The sequence below is a fragment of the Mesocricetus auratus genome, unplaced genomic scaffold (assembly GCF_017639785.1).
Source record: "Mesocricetus auratus isolate SY011 unplaced genomic scaffold, BCM_Maur_2.0 Super-Scaffold_6731, whole genome shotgun sequence".
Classification (NCBI taxonomy): domain Eukaryota; kingdom Metazoa; phylum Chordata; class Mammalia; order Rodentia; family Cricetidae; genus Mesocricetus; species Mesocricetus auratus.
This window is the reverse complement of record NW_024429185.1, coordinates 13,264,378-13,283,456: the sequence shown is the minus strand read 5'-3', so window position 1 is coordinate 13,283,456 and position 19,079 is coordinate 13,264,378. Positions and strand designations below refer to the sequence as shown.

General features: G+C 36.5%; 1 non-coding gene and 1 pseudogene across 1 annotated transcript; both read left to right on the top strand.

The window, feature by feature from the left end:
• The first annotated feature begins 555 nt into the window (after positions 1-555).
• LOC110341853 lies at positions 556-11,433 on the top strand (annotated as a pseudogene).
• Positions 2,658-2,821, top strand: LOC121139178. Its single transcript, XR_005876023.1, has one exon. It is a non-coding gene; the product is annotated as a U1 spliceosomal RNA (small nuclear RNA).
• Positions 11,434-19,079: the final 7,646 nt, after the last annotated feature.

Here is a 19,079-nt window from a genome sequence, read left to right as displayed (position 1 = left end):
TAACTAAATTGACACAGTGTTAAACTGTCTTTCAGAAACCTGGTTTAAGCCCATAGACATACTACTATAGGATTTAATTAGTGAAGCTTGTCTATAATGAATAATAGTGTTCCAAAGAGTCTTAGCTACTCAAAGTATAAGGAAAATGGATTATTGACCATTCAGCTCTAAACATAAAATGTATAACACACATTCTAAGACTCAGGCAATTAAATGAAATAAAAGGCAGAAAGAATATAGGAACTAGACTATAGGCAGAAAAGCAGCAGAATGCTATCTTATGAGTATGACACAGCTATCACAGTTGTGAATTCACAAACACTTCAGGTGGTTACACTAGGCTTATATAAGACTGGAATTAACAGACATAGATAGAGCATGACTCATGGAACCCTATCCATATTTGCTGAACTATCGGTAATAAAAGATTTTACAGAAGGTTGAGTCAGTATCTGAAGAATCTACCAGCCTCCATTGGATAATTCCATGTCCGTGGCCACATAGAAAGTTCTGGTAAACTGCAGTGTATCCCAAAACAAAGCAAATGGCACAGACATGGGCAAGAGTTTTTCACAAAGAGAAAGGCTGACAGAATTCCGGGATATACAAATGAGTGGAGGGTGAGAGATTAGAATGCATTACATACACTTGCATTTAGTTATTTTTAATCTTTTTTCCTTTTAACATATACTTTACATAATAAGTGGGTCAGCATTCTTGGGGTTTAATGCTGCGTTCACACCCCTGGGTTCTTCTGTTGCATAGCATCATTACAAGCATTCAAGACATGCAAAACTGCCACCCTTTCTACATACTTTTGGCCTTCCATCCTCATGTATTATTCAACCCTATATTAGAATCCGCTAACATTTTTCTCATAAATAAAGTTGGCTACTCTTTTTGAACTTCCAGTACATATAATTACCCTACGTAGACAATTGACTTCTAAATCTTTGGTCTTTCACCCAATTTCACGTAGTGCTCTACTTTCATGTTATACCATAGATGTTATCACCAGTATCTACATTTCCTTCAGCAAGTTTTCTATATGAAAATCCTTCAGAAGGAACCCTGTCCCATTTACTGTATTAATCATATTTATACATTTGAGATCCTTGATTTCTTTTGAAAGTCACAAATTATGAAATCTATTTCTCATCTATTATATATTTACCTATCATCTATCTCTATCTATAATATATATCTATCATGCCCCTCCACATCTAATCCACAAGAAATAATAGATATTTTATCTCATAAATATATTCCAAGCCTTTAAAATTTAGACAATGAAAAAAGGAAAATCTATGATTGTCATCTAATTAAAAAAACATAGCTGAATCAATAAGTTAAAACATTTCTACCAATTTCTTTACATTTCTGTTGCTTATACTTTCTCCCAGGGTTAATACTCTTTAATATTCTTCCTACTTACAAGAATATCCTAAAATTTTTGTCCTTTCATAAAATACATGCATATAACTGCATATTTTATTTTCATATTATTCATTACCTTACTTAAAATGTAACCTTCTAAATAGAACCTTTTACTGTAACCTTATAAATGGAATTAACACAGAGATTTCTTTTTAATTTGTAGCTGGAATTAGTTTGTGGATTGGATTTGATGTATACTTAAAGCATAGTACAACTGTTGAGAAATCAAAATAATTGAATGAAATTTACAAATATCACATATTACACAAGGATTTTACAGAGACAAGAAAAATCAAAGGTTTCAAATATTTTTAAAATATTCATGACTTTCAAATGATTTCTTAGTGATTAGTAGGATGAATATAATTGCATCACATATTTAAGCTAAAATTTTTTTCAGCTTAGAGTTATATACCTGGTGTCTTTGTCTTTCAAATAGTAAATAAAAATAAGTATACATCTGTAAAATATTATTGGAAAGGTCAGTATAGAAACATGAACTAAAACCACTAAAAAAATCACAAAAATAATGACAATTGTTCCAGAAAAATCATAAAATTACAAGATAAAATGAAAATGGTTAGAAGTATAAATAAATGCATACTCACTGAATAAAACAGTGATAATAGAATTGCATGGAATAAAAATTTGCTATGTGTTAGTTTCCTAGGGCAACATAATAAATTAACATAAGGAAATTTTTATTATTTCTTGCCCTAAATTAATTAAAACAATGATGCACCATATACGAGGGTTACCAAATTTAAATATTCAAAAATTTATAATAATTGGATAGGAAATAAAACTAATATAATTGTACTAAGATAGCACAAGGAAATTATTATAATCTCTATAGTAAACGATGCAAATGAAAAGATAATTAGTCAGTTAACAAAGGGAAAATGAAATAATAAAAAGGCTTTTGTAGTGAATTAAAGTGTTTATTAAAAATCTTGGCTATAGTTCAGATGGTAGAATGCTTTCCTAGCATGTATGAATCTCCGAGTTTGATCTGTAACAGAGCATAAACCTGGAGAGGTGGATCAATTCTATGATCCCTGTATTGGGGAAGCAGAGATAGGAATTATGGAAACTCAAGGCCGTATCAGCTATATCTAGAGTTAGTGGATAACCTGGGATGCATGAAAATTTACCTCAAACAGGCAAGCGAATAAAAATAACACAAAGAAGCTTATGAAGGAACCAAAAAATGCATTGGGATACTTAACTGGCCAGGGAGGTACCATGATCACAAAGGTAGTTTTCCCAGGACAAGGCCTATTCATTGCACTCTGGATATAATGCCCCCTGTTATTTCCCCAAATATGGGAAACTCGATTATATAATTTGTGGCAGTGGAGAAGTGCTATGAAACTACCTTTGAATATTAAAATGAAAAACTTTTGAAAAGACTGGAGTAAAATTTAAAACTAGCTAAAAGAAGAGAAATGAGTCTTTCAGTCTTGAATGTTTAATTAAACATCAATTCACGTGTCTGTATGTATGCATTTGTGGTCACATGTTATGGTCGTTTGAATAGGAATGGCCCCTATAGACCCATGTGCTTAGATGCTTGGGCCTTCTGGAGTGGCACTATTAGGAGGTATGGCCTTGTGGGAGTAGGGAAGGCCTCGGAGGATGTGTGGTCTTATGTGCTCAAGCTATGCTTAGTGTGGCACACAGCCACATTTTGCTGGATGCTGATCAAAATGTAGAACTCTCAGTTCCTTCTCTAGCACTACGTCTGCCTGCATGCCACCATGCTTTTCACCATGACCATAACGGACTGCACCTCTGAAACTGTAAGCCAGTCCCAACTAAATGTTTTTCTCTATAAGAGTTACTGTGAAGGTGCAGTGAAACCGTGGAGCTCTAGAGGCTGGATCTTGCAGAACTAAAGTAAGAGTGCCTTAAATAAAACAAGATATTGTTAATAGGCTTGAGGCCTGTCTTGAAGAACATGCTGAAGAGGACGAAAATGAAGACGATGTATACTGAGGAAACTACCTGTTAAAGAGAAGAAACTACTGAAAAAGCTGTTGATGTGGGATAGAAAGGGAGGAGGTGGGAAAAATTTTGTCTGGAATACCTCACACCAAGAGAACGCATGAGAAACCTGAACAAGTCAATGTGCCTATAAGCTTGAAGAGTAGGAAGTCAGCTTGGGCAACTAGGACTGGAATTTCTTTAGTTTCAACCAAAGGTTTATCATCTGACCCCAAGTCTATCGTTAACCTTGATAAACTAAAGAAAAGAGCACAGAGATTTGGTTTGAATGTCTTTTCCATCTCTAGAAAGTCTGAGGATAATGAGAAGCTGAAGACACGGAAGGAGAGACTTAGCGTTCTGACAAGTTTAACTTCAACAGGAGCTACAGAGGATGCAGAGGCAAAAAGGGGGAAAAGAGTCAGAGCACTTGGGGACTGCATAATGAAAAGTTCATTCCTTCAACCCCACAGTGCTTTGCATTTCTCAAAGTCCTCTTGGTTTTTACACACACACACACACACACACACACACACACACACACACCTCTACACATCCAGACAAACAAACAATAGACACACAGACACAGAGATACAGACACACACACACATATACACACTCCTCTACACACCCAGACATACACACAATACACACACACACACACACACACACACACACACACACACACACACACACACAGTCATGTGTCTCACAGTGAGGAGGCATGTACTTTATGTACATACTTGAATTCCAGCAGAAGTTTAATTTAACTGCTTCTCGGCATTTAAGCTTGTTATATTTTTGTTTTTAACTATTTTGTTTATTAGGAAGAAAAGAAAAAAGAGGAGTTGCCATAGTCATGGTGCCTCTTCATAGGAATAAAACCATAAGTAAGACACATGTGTGGTACAGAGCACATGTGAAGGTCACATGACACTCACAGGAAAGACTTTTCATTATAATGTGGATTTTGAGGACAGAGTTCATGTCGTCAGGCCTGTCTTCTTAACCCTCTGAGCCATCTTACTAGTCCAGTGTAACAATTTTAATACCTGGGTTTGGCAGAAGCTACCAGAGAATAAACATCAATTAGTAGGAAGAGAAATACTTCATAAGAATAAAAGTTAACCTTTCCAAATCTTTTAGTCCTATATCTGTGTATGTTTGTGTGCACCATACTCTTCTTTAAAATGAAGTCTAAATTCCAATTGAGTTACTACTACATAATAGCTAACCTACAGAAATATTTTCCTAGATATTATTTATGTATCTATAGTATATGCCCATGAAAATAAAAAGAGCAGGTAAGCAAATTATTTATTGTATTTCCTTTTAAATCATTTATGTTTATTTGTGTGTATATGTATGTGGTGCCCATATGTGATGTGTGATTATGTTTATTTGTAGTGTGTGTGTGTGTGGGATATATGTTTGTATGTGTATGTATGTGTGTGTGTACATGTGTGGTGTGTATGCATGTGTGATATGTGTATGTATGTATGTGGTGTGTGTGGTATATGTTTGTATGTGTATGTATGTGTGTGTACATGTGTGGTGTGTATGCCTGTGTGATATGTGTTGGTGTGTGTGTATGTATGAATGTGGTGTGTGTGTGTGTGTGTGCATTTACCTGTATGTGTGTGTACCCCATGTGTAGTGCTTACAGAAGTCAGAGGAGAGCATAGGAAGCCCTGGGACTGTAATTCAGTTAGTTGAGACTTAATGCTGGGAACCAAACCTTGGTCTTCTGCAAGAGCAGCAAGTGTTCTTAACCACGAAGCACTCTCTGCATTCCCTTTACTTGTTATATTTAATCTGCCTGCCTCTCTATCTAGTCAATAATCCTTAAAGCAATATTGATCCTAATGAATGTTAGCAATTTTTGTGTATCACTAAGCCAATGTTATTATTTCATAATTCCTTTGGCCATGCTTATTTAACATTTGTTAACTGTAGTCCTTTGGATGATGCATTTTATGGGTACACAAGTATGTGGAGAAACATTACCCAAATGTATAATCTCACAATTTTGTACAAGCAATACATTTGTCTCATTTTAAACTGGAACCCATTATTCTTTTTCATCTCCTGTATTAACAACAATTCCTCAGCTTCATCGAGTAAAATGATTTCTATGATGTATCGGTTCTCAGTTTCTAGGGCTATAATAGATTATCACAAACTCAGTGTTTAACAGAAATTCAGTGTCTTTTCATTATACGGGTCAGACTTTGGAGGTGAATTTATCAGCAGGATCACCCTCTACACATTATAGGGGGAGGCTACCCAGTGTCTTGCCACGTCCAGGGGCTCTATCTTTCTGTAGCTTACAACAGCATCGTGCCAATCCCCAATGTCCTGCTTTTCAATCCTAAGAAAAAAATTTCTTATCTACCCGTTACTTTAACAAACACAACAGAATTTGATTCAGCGCCTGGGATAATTAAAGCCAGAATGGATACTGAAAGATTTAATCTTGAGATTCTCCCAGAAATATATCTTTAAGCCTCCAAGTAAGTTCACAGACTGAGGTTCTTGGTAAACCTGAGTTGGGCAGAGTCACTGTTCGGTATTCTCTCTGTCTCTCTTTCTCTCTTTCTGTCTCTCTGTCTCTGTGTGTGTGTGTGTGTGTCTCTCTCTCTCTGTCTGTCTGCCTCTCTCTCTCATCAATTTCTTTTCTGTCTCACATTTTATAATCTGTACATTGTGATAATTTCTTAAAGTTAAGATAACATAAATAGTCAGATTCTATACCACAGAGAAATCTTAGGTTAAATAGTATTTAGAGCACTCCAGTTCCTCAATTTAACTCTGACTCTGTTTTCATTGAAAAAAAGTTATTACCATCAACAAATCCTATCATAGAGGAGTTAAGAATAAAATAGTATGTCAGTATGCAAACCACATGCCTCATAAGTGTATATCACCTTGATGTTGCCCTCTGGGGAGCGAGAATTTTATTGTAAGATTGTGAAATCAGTAATAAGATAGTAAGCCTACTAATATTGTCCTGATATACTACCCATTTGTTGTCCAATACAATGTAACTCATTCAATATGCATTGTACTGATTCGTACCCCCGTATTATCAAGTGTGTGATTTGCTCTTTGAATTCAGTTAGGCAAACAATTTATGTCTAGCCATCCTGCAGTATGTGGATATTAAGCTTCGATGATTCATTCTGATAATGCAGATATAGACTATAAAACCTGTCTCACAATGGCATTGTCAACTCTCCTTTACTGTTTTACTTTATATTATTGAATTATGATAAATTATATTATGATAAACTTAATTATGATAAATTTAATTGATCATGATAAATGAAAGTATAAATTTTATGAATTCTTCATGACCTGAAAAAATTATATATTATCTGCTGTATTACAAAAGACAGTAGCATGTTAGTCTAGAAAAATCACAAACTGTGCCTTGTTTCAAACGACTATGTTACTGATTAATCCTACAACTGTTCCAGTCCAGAACAGCTAATTGCAGTTTTTGCCTTATGAGGAAGAAATCAGGGTGTAGTTTTCCTTACTTTCAGAATTTCACATTTATAGAATAAAAACATATGAACTCTACAGTACTATCAAAATTCTCTGTCTCTCACCTATAGAGAACAAAGTGTTCTCACACTTTAGAGCATTGTCGAATACCTGGATACAATTTCTAAAAGCTTGGCAACGTGGGCCCTTCAGATAGCTAAGCTAAGTTAGTGTCCATAAGATAGGAAACACATCTCTCCACATTCAGAGCAGTGACATTATGATGAATCTCATTTCCTGATTCCTTAACACAACAGACAGCGAGAAATGCACGCAAATTTCTGACTCTGGGAATGTCATTGCCCAGCACCTTGACTGTCTCCTTTCAATCTCTGACAGGTTTATGCTTTTATTTGCAACCAAGACTTTTCTAAGAAACGTGCTCCACAGCCTTAATATAACTGTTTTCAAACACTTTCTCAACACCAAGAAAAAAATATGATAAGTTTTTCAAGAAATAGTAAGAATTCCTTCCATCAACAATTCTCTTTTAATTGATTAGATGTATTACTTCACAATTCCGTACATGTGTACCAAAGTCTGCTTATCCTTACTACCCCCTTTTAATCTCCCACATCTCTGATAGCCCTGCATCCTTCCTGCTGGTCCCTTTCTCACATTCACACCTTTTTGTTTTCTTTTGTGACCCTTTGATTCTAACCAAGGTCACCTATGTGGTCATCTGTTTGCACTCTCCTCTGTATACCTTAAACCTATCCTTTGGTATATACCTGGAGTGAATGACTAATCTTACCTCAGAATCTATCAACTGCTGATAGTTCAGCAAGGAGGTATGGGTGCACATGAACTTCTCCCCAGTCCATGAGTGTGTGTGGACTTTTCCAGATTTCAGCATGGTAAGTACAGCTAATCACTAATGGGATTGTGTTTGCTGTGGCTGTGTCATGCCCTGAAGCTCACATTTCTCATTACTGCTCCCTATCTGCTGGCTCTTGCATTCTTTCTGCTATCTCTACTGAAGCATTTCCTGAACCTTAAAGGGAGTGTTATCAATGTCCTTTTCAGGAAGAGTGCTAAGTCACCATTATAAACATCCCCAGTGGCCACTAGTCTCTATAGTCAGGGCTAATCATAGGAGAAATTCCTCTAAGGACAAGAGTAGCATTTGTCTATGGCACAAAGACAAATATTTGTATTGCAGTTTGGTTCCATGTGATTGTAGCTAAACCACAGTAGTGAGATACCCTCTAGGGACTATGATCTACTAGCCATGTGTTCTCCTATCGTTATTAACTTGTGTGTGTGTGTGTGTGTGTGTGTGTGTGTGTGTGTGTGTGTGTAGTATCCATAGAGGTCAGAAGAGGGTGCTGGATTACCTGGAGCTACAGTTACAGGAGTTGGTGGGCTAACCAGTATGGGTACTGAGCACCACTTTGGGTCCTCTAAAACCACAGCAAGTCTTTGTAACTGCTGAGCAGTCCCTTACGCCACCAAACGTATGTAGTTTAAAAATAGAACTAAAGACCTAACTACCACAGTCTTGTGCTGAATAATCAAACTTTTACCCATTATTCTTACTCATAATGCTCTCAAGAATTCAGTCTACAGGGTTATATTTCTAACAGTTATCCAGCTCTTAAGAGCTACTTCCCTACTAACACTAGAATATGATTAGAACCACTTTAATTTGTATGTTGAATTTGTAAAATGGGATGGGAAATTTCTTATTCCCTATTTTTATAAGAATCAAAAACGCACAAAGTATTAAATTGATATATTATCAGGATTTTTGAAATATTTTTCTAATTTCATTTACATTCCAACCACAGGTCTCCCTCCCACCCCTCCTCCCACCCCTCCTCCCACCCCTCTTTTTCTTCCCCCTAGTCCACACCTCATCCACTCCTCCAAAATGATAAGGCCTCCCATGGAGATTCAACAAATCCTGGCATGTCAAGTTGAGTCAGGACCAAGTCCCTCCCCCCTGCATTAAGGCTGATCACTGCATCTCACCATCGGGAATAGACTCCTGCAAGCTAGCTCATGCACCAGAGACAGACCCTAGTCCTACTGCCAAGGGTCCCTCAGATAGAGCAAGTTATACAATTGTCTCCCACACGCAGAAGGCCTCGTTTAGTTTCATGGAGGCTCTACAGCTGTTGGTGAAGAGTTCATGACTTTCCATGAGCTTGGTTCATTTGTTTCTATAGATTTCCCCATTTTGAGAATAATTTACTTTCCTTTTGACTGACATTTATGGGGATTTTTTAGGTCAACTTTATCCAAGAAATTTCTAAGTTCATTATTATGTTTCTCTCTTTGTTTATCTTGCTATTATTTTGAAACTATAGTGTGTGAGTGAGTTCTTGCCTGATATTTTTTATTTCAATTTCCTATATCCCCATTAGTTCTAAAAATTAAATTCCTGTCCTGGAATGCACAAAAACTGGGTATAAATTTTGCTTCTCTCAGATGTATAATCTTGCTGACCTGGGGTCTTTAAGAAAGACTTAGGATGAACAAACTTGATAAACATTATATTTTGGTTATTTTGTGGTTGTCCTCAATTATGTGGATGGTGGCTAGGTAAGAGGGTGAGAGGGTGGTGGAGTGTATACGTACATGTAGAAGACAGAGAACAACTTGCAGAAGCAGATTCTCTCATTCTACCACATGGGACTAAGAGATTAAATTTAGCCTGGCAGGCTGCATAATAAGCATATTTACTTGCTGAGTCAGCTCTCTGGCCCAATGAGAACACATTTTAGTGATGTTAAAACCCGTGTTTCCCTTGCTTTTGCCACATCTATATAGCTAATAATAGTAGTCAGGATCTTTATGGATAACAGCAGTAGACATTTAATATATGTTGATTAGGAATGGATCCTTTAAATGCATACATACATACATACATACATACATACATACATATCCACATATTTCCTAACCTTCCACTATGTTTGATAGAGGGTGTCTTCTCTTTCATCAGGCTAGTTTTCCAATGACTTTCAAAGGACTCTCCTCTGCCTGCCTCCTTTCATGCTATAAGAACTTTAGGTGCAGACTTAAGCTACTGCATGAGGTTTTATGTGGGTTCTGTCAATCCAAACCAGGTCCTCACAAATCCAAAGCAAGCATTTTGCCAACTAAGCCACTTCCCCTGCATTTACTTATTTATATTCACTAAATGTTACTTCAAAATTATGCTATTTTTAAATAGTTTACAAATTCACCCTAGCTCATGCAGTTTTATTACAGATGAAGACATAAATTCTGAACGACTGTGTTTGGATCAAGGAATTGTGACTACAGACCAATTATAGTTTAACATATTTTTACTATGTAATTAAAATAATATTAGAGAACACAGTGTTTCTACCACTCAGCTGTGCCTTAATAGTAATATGAAATTGTCTACGGTTCCTTTCACATACAGGATTAGGGAGCAGAGGTTTGGAGAACTGAGATCCAAAGACGCAAAAGACTACATGTTTAACAGAGGTGACACCTTCTGTACTAGTTATTTGAAGAGAAACTATCTAAGATTTTTGAAGAAAAACATTTGCCTGTGTTTGGGGTGGGTGTGAGTAGGTGTGCAAATGCATGAGTACAGGTGACTTCAGATGCCAGAGGTGTCAGACATCCACAGAGCAAGAATTCCAGGCGGTTGTGAACTGCCTGATATGGATGCTGGTTTTCAGATTTGGGTCCTTTGCAAGGAAAATATGAGCCCTTTACTGCTGAGCTCTCTATCCGATCATTAAGGGATTATTTTAGAAACATTACACCCCCAAAGAATACTGATAAAATAAAATGAAAAAGTTTATGGCATTTAGTTAGGTTGAAATATATTAGCATTTTTCTCAGATAAACATTTGTTTCTTTAGCTACCTGTTTTGAGCTGTATAAGAAGTTTCAGAATTTGCTGGCTAACTAACACAAGAGAATATTTAACTTTTTCAGTGTTTCAGAGACTCACTATTTTAATTTAATTTCAATGATTATAATTACTGGTGAAAATGACTTATTTCTGTGTAAATAGAAACTCCAGGTGAAAATCTGGCAGCACTGTGCAGAAAATATGCTATAAAATTATTTGAACTGTAAAGACATTACTGCAACATTTAAAATGTTAAAATAAGTTACAATTATACTGAAAACACAAGAAAGGCAAAATAACTGTGTGAAACATAGTAAGGGCAAATGTAAATAAACTACAAAGAAAATAGCATTTATTTTTGTTAACTTTCGTTTTGGTTTTCATGATAAAATCAATCAGTTTTTTACTTCTACTAATTAATTAGTTAATTTATTAATTTATTGCCAGCCTGATCAGTTTCTCCTCCAAACCTCCTCCCCTCCCAGTGCCTCTCCTCAGCTTCCCCTCTTCCATTCCTCCTTTTTCTTCAGAAAGTGCAGGCTTCCCATTTATATCAGTCAGCCATGATGTGTCAAGTTGCAGTGAAACAAGGCACCTCATCTCCTATTAAGGCTGGATAAGGCAAGCCAATAGGAGGAAGGGTCCCAAAAGAAGATAGCAGATTCAAAGACATCCCCTGCTCCTAATGTTAGGAGTCCCTTAAGAAGAAAAGCTACACATCTTGCAGAGAGCCTAGGTAAGTCCCATGCAAGCTCTCTGGTTGAGAATTTAGTCTCTGTGAGTCGCACAATTTAGTTGATTCTGTGGGATTTTTTGTGAGGTGCTTGGCCTCTCTAGGACCCCACAGTTCTTCCTCTGTCTCTTCCACAGGATTCCCTTAGCTCTGGCTAATGTTTGGCTGTGGGTCTCTATCTGTTTCCATCACTAGCTGGATGAAGTTTCTCTGATGACAATTTGGCTAGACAGCAATCTATGAAAAGAGCAAAATGTCATTAGGAATCATTGCATTGACTCGTTTTGTTTTGTCAGTCATGTTTGGCTCGATCCTGGGTCTTAAGGATGCCCAGTATCTAGGTCCTGGCTCTCCAGGCTGTGTTGGGGTGGGCTCCCTTCTCCCATTGTGTGGGTCTCAAGCTGGACCAATCATTGATTGACCACTCTCATAATTTCTGTGCCACCTTTATCCCAGCATATCTTGTAGGAAGAGAAAGTTCCAGGTCAAAGGTTATGTGACTGAACTGGGTTTCCAATCCCTTCAATGGAAGTCTTTCCTGGTTATGAGAGATGCCCGGTTCAGGCTTCATATCTCCCATTGCTAGGAGCCTTAGTAGGGTCACCCTTACAGATTCATAGGAGTGTCCATTGAGCTAGGTTTATAGTTCACAAGGATCTGCTTAGTTCTTTGGGAATGAGAACAGAGAGTGAGGATTGACCACAGCACTTTGTCTACTACAGAGCTAGGGATGGGACTGGAGATTGAATATGGAGGAGAGGAGGAAGTGAAGATCTGAACCTCACCTTCCTGACTTGCTCACCATCTTGGTTCTCTGGAAGTCTTGACTGGAGTGGGAGACTGTGATAAAATGGAGTGTATAACGTTTAGAATAATTTCTATTATTCATATACTAAAAGTTTCAGAGTGAAAGCAGATATGTTATTCAAGTATAAGCCAACAGATGTCCAATTAAACAACTTACTTTTATTTCAGGGAAAGCTGAAAAGTTTTTTCAGGAAGGTTTATTTTGCTGTTCCTATGGAATAATTGCATTATGTTTTTATCATTTCCTACTGGTTACTATTGAATAAAAATAGCATATATTATTAGAGGTTACCAAGTTATATATATTGATGAAAAGTTTATAACTTTATTAATAACATGGAATCTTCAAAGACATATTTAGATAATTTCATATAAGTTTTTTGAGACATTCATCATTCGTATTTCATATATTTAATTTGAATTTATTAACAATACACCAAAGTGATGGTACATAATTTTTAGTAAATTAGTTCTTGGAGAGGTATTTAGAATCTAATACATACATTTTTTTTTAGAGACAGAGTTTCTCTGTATTGTTTTGGAGGCTATCCTACAATCACTCTGTAGACCAGGATGGCCTCAAACTCACAGAGATCTGCCTGCCTCTGCCTCCCGAGCGCTGGGATTAAAGGCATATGCCACCAATGCCCGGCTAGTACATATATCTTATATTCAACATTTAATCTAATTTTTCCAATACTTACTATGCCAGAAATAGAAAATGACTCTTCAATTGTTCCCTTCTCCAAACTGACCCATGGGTACTCCATTTGTTCTATGAGTTACAATACAACAACATAATTGTTTATATCAATTCAAATCCATAAAATACTTTATTCAGAAAGTTATGCATTTAGTTACTTCTTATAATTACTAATTTGGGTAGGAAACTTTCCATGTTTGTTTGCAATATCCTTTTAGCTGGCCATTTTTTACATTTGTCATGGTCTAATACCCATTTAGCACTTCTTTTTGTTATTTAGCTGTAGCATTATAATTACTGTTTTTAGTCTAGCAAACATTATATGCTTGTCTTGTAATGTGCTTGCCACAACCATGAAACCAGGTGTCTCCTAAAGTCTTGATTCCTTTACTTGAAGTACAATCTTTAACACCAATATCTTGATTGAAGGCATGGTTATGGCTTAGTAGCTGAACATCTGTCTGGCATGTAGAAAGACCTAGTCAATACCCACCATACAAGCTCACGCACACACATACACACACACACACACACACACACACACACACAAAGAGCTAGTACCTGTGTTAAGTGTACATCAATACTGTTATGTCCCTGTTCTTTTAAGAAAGACAAAACTTCCTAACAGTTAGAATTTCCTTTCTTCTAAGCTATAGATTTCTATTTATTCATATAAGCAGTTCATGCCCAAAACATGAATGCAAACTATACCCTTCAGGATGACAAAAGCTAAAAGAATATTTTATGAGAAAAATACTCCTAACCAGTATATCACAATGGTTCATGGTGGCTATATTTCAGTTGGTGGATTAATGGGTCAGCATGTTAAAGAGCAAATAATTAGTAAAGCAAAATCATGAGTTTGCTATACTTTAAGTTACCTGTGTAGATACCATGTCAGTTGAAAGTGAACACAAGTGTGCACATCCCATAATACATTGTATCCTTTCCCTATATCCTCACACTAGATTGCTGCTCTCCCTCTGAAAGTAAGTCAAGGGTGAAAATGCACCATGTTATTTTCCTGCTTCCCATCAGTGGGCTAGCATAACAAATGCTCTCAATTTCCAATTTTCAGTATTTTGCTTTCCCCAAATAATTAAACACATATACTAAATTGAATATCTAGCAAGAGAATACAAAGTATTCCATGATCTATACTAAGTTTGCTATTCTAGGGGGCAGGTATTTATTTTATTGCAAATATTTCATACATTGAAGTGAACTGAGATTATTTTTGTGAAAGATGGCTGGTGTTAACTCCCAACAAGCATGTAACAGGGTGGTTCTTTCATCTCTTGTAAGTATAGAGTAGTTTCAGAATCTGATTTTGAATGTGAAAAAAACATGGAAAAGAAAGTAACTAAACACAGTCTTATTTCCTACATTGTTTTCTTATACTCTTTCTTTTATAAATTCCTCTCTTTCTTTTGTACTTTTCTTGGTGTGAAATTTTTTTGAAACCTGGGAAAAACTTGTTTTCCTTGCTATCTTTACAGTAATCCTGCAGCAATTGGCCTCAGTGACATGAGACTGGTACATTGGTGACAAATTCCATGCTGTATCTTCAAAGTGAACCAATTGCTAAGAGTTGATGATACCAATTTTTATGAGAGATATTTCTCATAATTTAGTGAAAATCTCTCAACTTGAGAATTTTTCTGCTGCTTATTATGATAAATTTCTCATTTTCAAAATGTATATAAAAGATGGGGTTCCCCAATGGTTTCTGTGAAGCTATCTTGGAAGTCTAAAACCAAGTAGAATCTTTAGAAAAAAAGAATCCTCTAATCAATTAGTACTTTATAACTGGGGACATGCTCTTATCATACACCATATGCATAACTGTTATGCATTTTCTCATGTTTGTTTAGTTGATAATTTTTAATGAAGTATTTTGATCCTATTCAGTCCCACCCCCCTCTCTCTCTCTCTCTTTCTCTCTCTCTCTCTCTCACACACACACACACACACACACACAGCCAACTTCAACCAAGTCAACATCCAACCCTGTGACTTTTAAAAACTGGAAATAGGTACAGTTTGTGCTTGTAGCTTGGATGTGTGGCTTTCCTCCAGAGCATGGAGTGTGTGTGTGTGTGTGTCTGTCTGTCTGTCTGTCTGTCTGTCTGTCTGTCTGTGTGTTTATGTGTGTGTGTGTGTGTGTCTGTGTTTCTTATTTTTCAAAGTGTATATTTGCAGGAGTCTGGTTGGTAAAGAGAAAAGGTAGAAACTCAAACTTTCACCCATGTTTCCTCTCAGGGGTTAAGTTGAGAGCAGGAGCCATGGAAGGAAGAGGAAGATGAGGCAGCATCACAACACAGGTAGCCCCAGCCCTGATGAGAGATTTCAAAAAAAGAGAGGGTTGAGGAATTGTTTGTCATCAGCAGGAAACTTTCTGACTTGGCTGAGATGGGGAGAGCAACATAACATATACCTATGTGAGGTCATACGCATGCCTACTCTGAAACTGTCAGTAAAGTCTAAGGAGGAAAAGTTGTTACTCTTTGCTGACTAATGTATTGAATATGCCTTCTACGACAGCTGGAAAACTTGGGTTCCAACCGCACATGCAGGTGTGTGTGTGTGTGTGTGTGTGTGTGTGTGTGTGTGTGTGTGTGCCTGTGCATGGGTGCATGGGTGCACAAGCATCTTTACACATGTGTCTATGTGACATTTTCAATTAGATTTCATTTAGGTTGACACCCACTTTCTGTTCTCATCTCTCAGATCCTTTTTTTACCATGCTATATTGTTCCAACCTATTTTCTCCCTTCTGCTTTACTTTTTTTTTGTGTTTCTTATCACCTTGCCTTAAACTTGTTTTTTCTAGTCTGATTGCCTCTTTCTAGTTTCTTTACCCGCATGTATCCCCATGTAAATATTGAAGTTTAATGATTTACAAGTTATGAGAGAGAGCATGAAATATTTGTCTTTGTGAGCCATTCCTAAAGTATTCATAGTCTCACTCTTTTTTTTACACTTTTTTATTATATATTTAAAATAGAAACAAGCTTGCTTCCCATGTCAGTCCCAGTTCCCTCTCTCTCCCCTCCACGCCCCCTCCTCCCACCAGCCCCCCCCCCAGTTCCCTACCCAATCCCCACTCCATTCCCCAGGGAGGGGGAAGCCCCTTCATGGGGGATCTCTAGACTCCTCCATTCCAGGGAGGGCCCGGCCCTTTACAGAGTGTCGAGACTGAGAGAGCATCCCTCATTGTGGGACGGGTACCCAAAGCCCATTTGTGTGCTAGGGATTAATACTGATCTACTACCCAAAGCTCCATAGATTGCCTGGGTCTTATGTTGAATAAAATTCTATTCATGTATATGTTTCACATTGTCATTATCCATTCTTGTATCATCCATGCTGATCCCATTTAATGGCTATTGTTACTAGAGAAGAAATGGATGTGAATGAGCAAGGATCTCTATGTCAGGATGTTGAGTCCTTTGCTATGTTCGATAATGCCAAACGTTGGACCATATGATAGTTATTACTTTTAGTTTTCTTGAGAAGCCTATGCACTGATTTATATAGTGGCTGCACTATTTTTACCTCTGATAAATAGGATCAGTATCTGTTCCCATATTCTAGCCAGCATTTGTTCTCATTTGCATAAAACCTTTGTTTTGTGTTTTGGTTTTCGAGCAATCTATGCTATAAATTTTTCTAGGAAATGGAAAGATAGTGATTTTATCAGTGGATTTTTTTAGGGATCTCAAACTAAAATTTCCTATTAACAGGAACATTTCATCATTTGACACATATGTTTTTCATCCTGTATGGTTTGGTCTTTGTTGTTGTTATTGTTATTTCCTTATAAAGTGAGTTAGTGTGTAGTCACTGTAGAAAATGTAATGGATCAAATTTGAGTGCTATCCCTCCCTAGCTGGAGGATATCAATCAAAATGTTAATCTATTTAAGCCTGCACTATACATGAACTCTAAGTAGGCTGGCAAAATTGAATATCAAGTAAGGCAGAACAGGCCTGAAGTCCTGCATAGACACATACATAAATAACTAGGACAGATTTGGAGTTGAGATTTGATCTTATAACAAACGCATCACTCCAGCCTCCATTACAAAACTACACATTTCCAATAAAATATCTGCCCAAAGAATTTTTACAGCGTAATGATTAAATGATATTTGTAGAGTATATATTATACAGTAAGGGATTTTACTGTTCTTTGTCTCTACTTGGTCTTAGTAGATAGATTCTATGCCTTTGGTTGCAGTGTCTTCTTTTATTCATGGTGGTCCTTTCAACCATGAATGATTCTATGTTAATGATGTAATACAGCTAGAAACAGAAAACCTTAAAACACCATCAAGGAGAGTAGTGTTACGACATCAGAGCTATGTGGTATCAGCTAAGTGACTCCTTGAAGACAGAGGAAGGAAGAAGAGTATGGGCCCAGTAGTATGAACAGAATCACCATCAATCATGCATATATAATTAACCATCAGTAGCAATTCTATATAGTGGAGCTTCCAAGTTAGTGAAGTTCTCAATGTGTGAGAGGGCTTTGGGAGTATGATTCATACTGATCCAAGTACAAACTGAAAAGTAGACCTATGTTTGCTGAGTGTATTAACCATTCATGTGGGTGTCTTCCCTAGACTTGCCCTGATTCCTCTAAGTCTTTCAGATTAAAACCACCTTCATCAGCATAGTAATTCAACGAGTTCTTTGGATCAAACTTGAGGGAATTATGGAGATTCCCTATTTTGAGCCAGAAGTACCAAAGACCTGAGGACTTTTAAATTCAGGGATCACCTCTAAAGAAATGGTAGTCTTGTTTGGGACTATAAACCCTTGTAAAGTTTGTGCTGACATTTTCTGAGTAGTGTTGCAATGAAGTGTGGTGTTTTATGACATTCATATATAGAGTGAGCAAATATGCAAGCAGGCAGCTTTCTAGCAGCTTCTAATGTGACTATAATTTTCATTATTTTTTACAAGTTAAACAATGGAATTTAAGTATGGTTTGTAAAGCCTAATATAATTTGTAACTCATAGACTAAAATTATAATATTAATAGTTAAAAGTACATATAAATTTAAATTTCCAGTATAGAAAGGTATTTTAAAACCAAATTCACATTTCAAAATCAACATATTTAATTATACTTTTCCAAGAGGATTTTAAATGATAAATTCATGAGTGCTATTTTAAGTTCCATACTAATTAAATATTACAGTTTTTGGTTGTGAACCTAGCCTTTAACAGCTGAGCCATCTTTCCAGCCCTGAATGTTATAATTTTAAAAATAGATTGCTTGATTAAATTAAACACTACATATGGTGGTACACATAGCTAAGCAGAACAAAATGACTAAGTGGTCCAGTCCAGTATGTCATACAAAGGAACCCATCACTTCTTCATGAGTGGCACATGGAGGACAAAGTAGAACTTAGTCTCTACTTGATATTTCTTTAAATACCAAGAATATCAAGTCCCCTAGTGTTGGATTAAAAAAAAAGCATGACTTCAAACTGTTCTTTTCTATTCTCAAATCATCAGCAGAATTTTGTAAAAGAACACTAATTAAGTAATAATGACTTCACCTCTGGTCACTTATCTCAAATAAATAACCTTAAAGAATGGGAATGCCAAGGGCCATTAAACCACTCTTCTATTGCTACCCAGGAAATGACCCAAACCACAGACATTATAGACATTTCACATCAATTTTCAGTAATCATTTGAATTAACATAGTAACATAATCCCAGAATACATGACCTGTCAGCAGTATGGGACCTAAATACATTTAAAATAATAGGCTTTCATGAAACTATGATCAATTTTGAATCATACTTTTTTATGTATAAATATTTTTAGGCATTTAATTCTAATTTGCAGAGTCTTTTTTGAAGGTCAGTTCTTGTTCTTAATTGGGTTTACCAAAGTTGCCTTTCCCTGAACATATGAGGCCTAAGTAAGCTACAAATGCCTTAGCAACACAAATCACTAACATCTGGGACAAGGCCAAATTTCAGTTCCAAGAAGTTGAT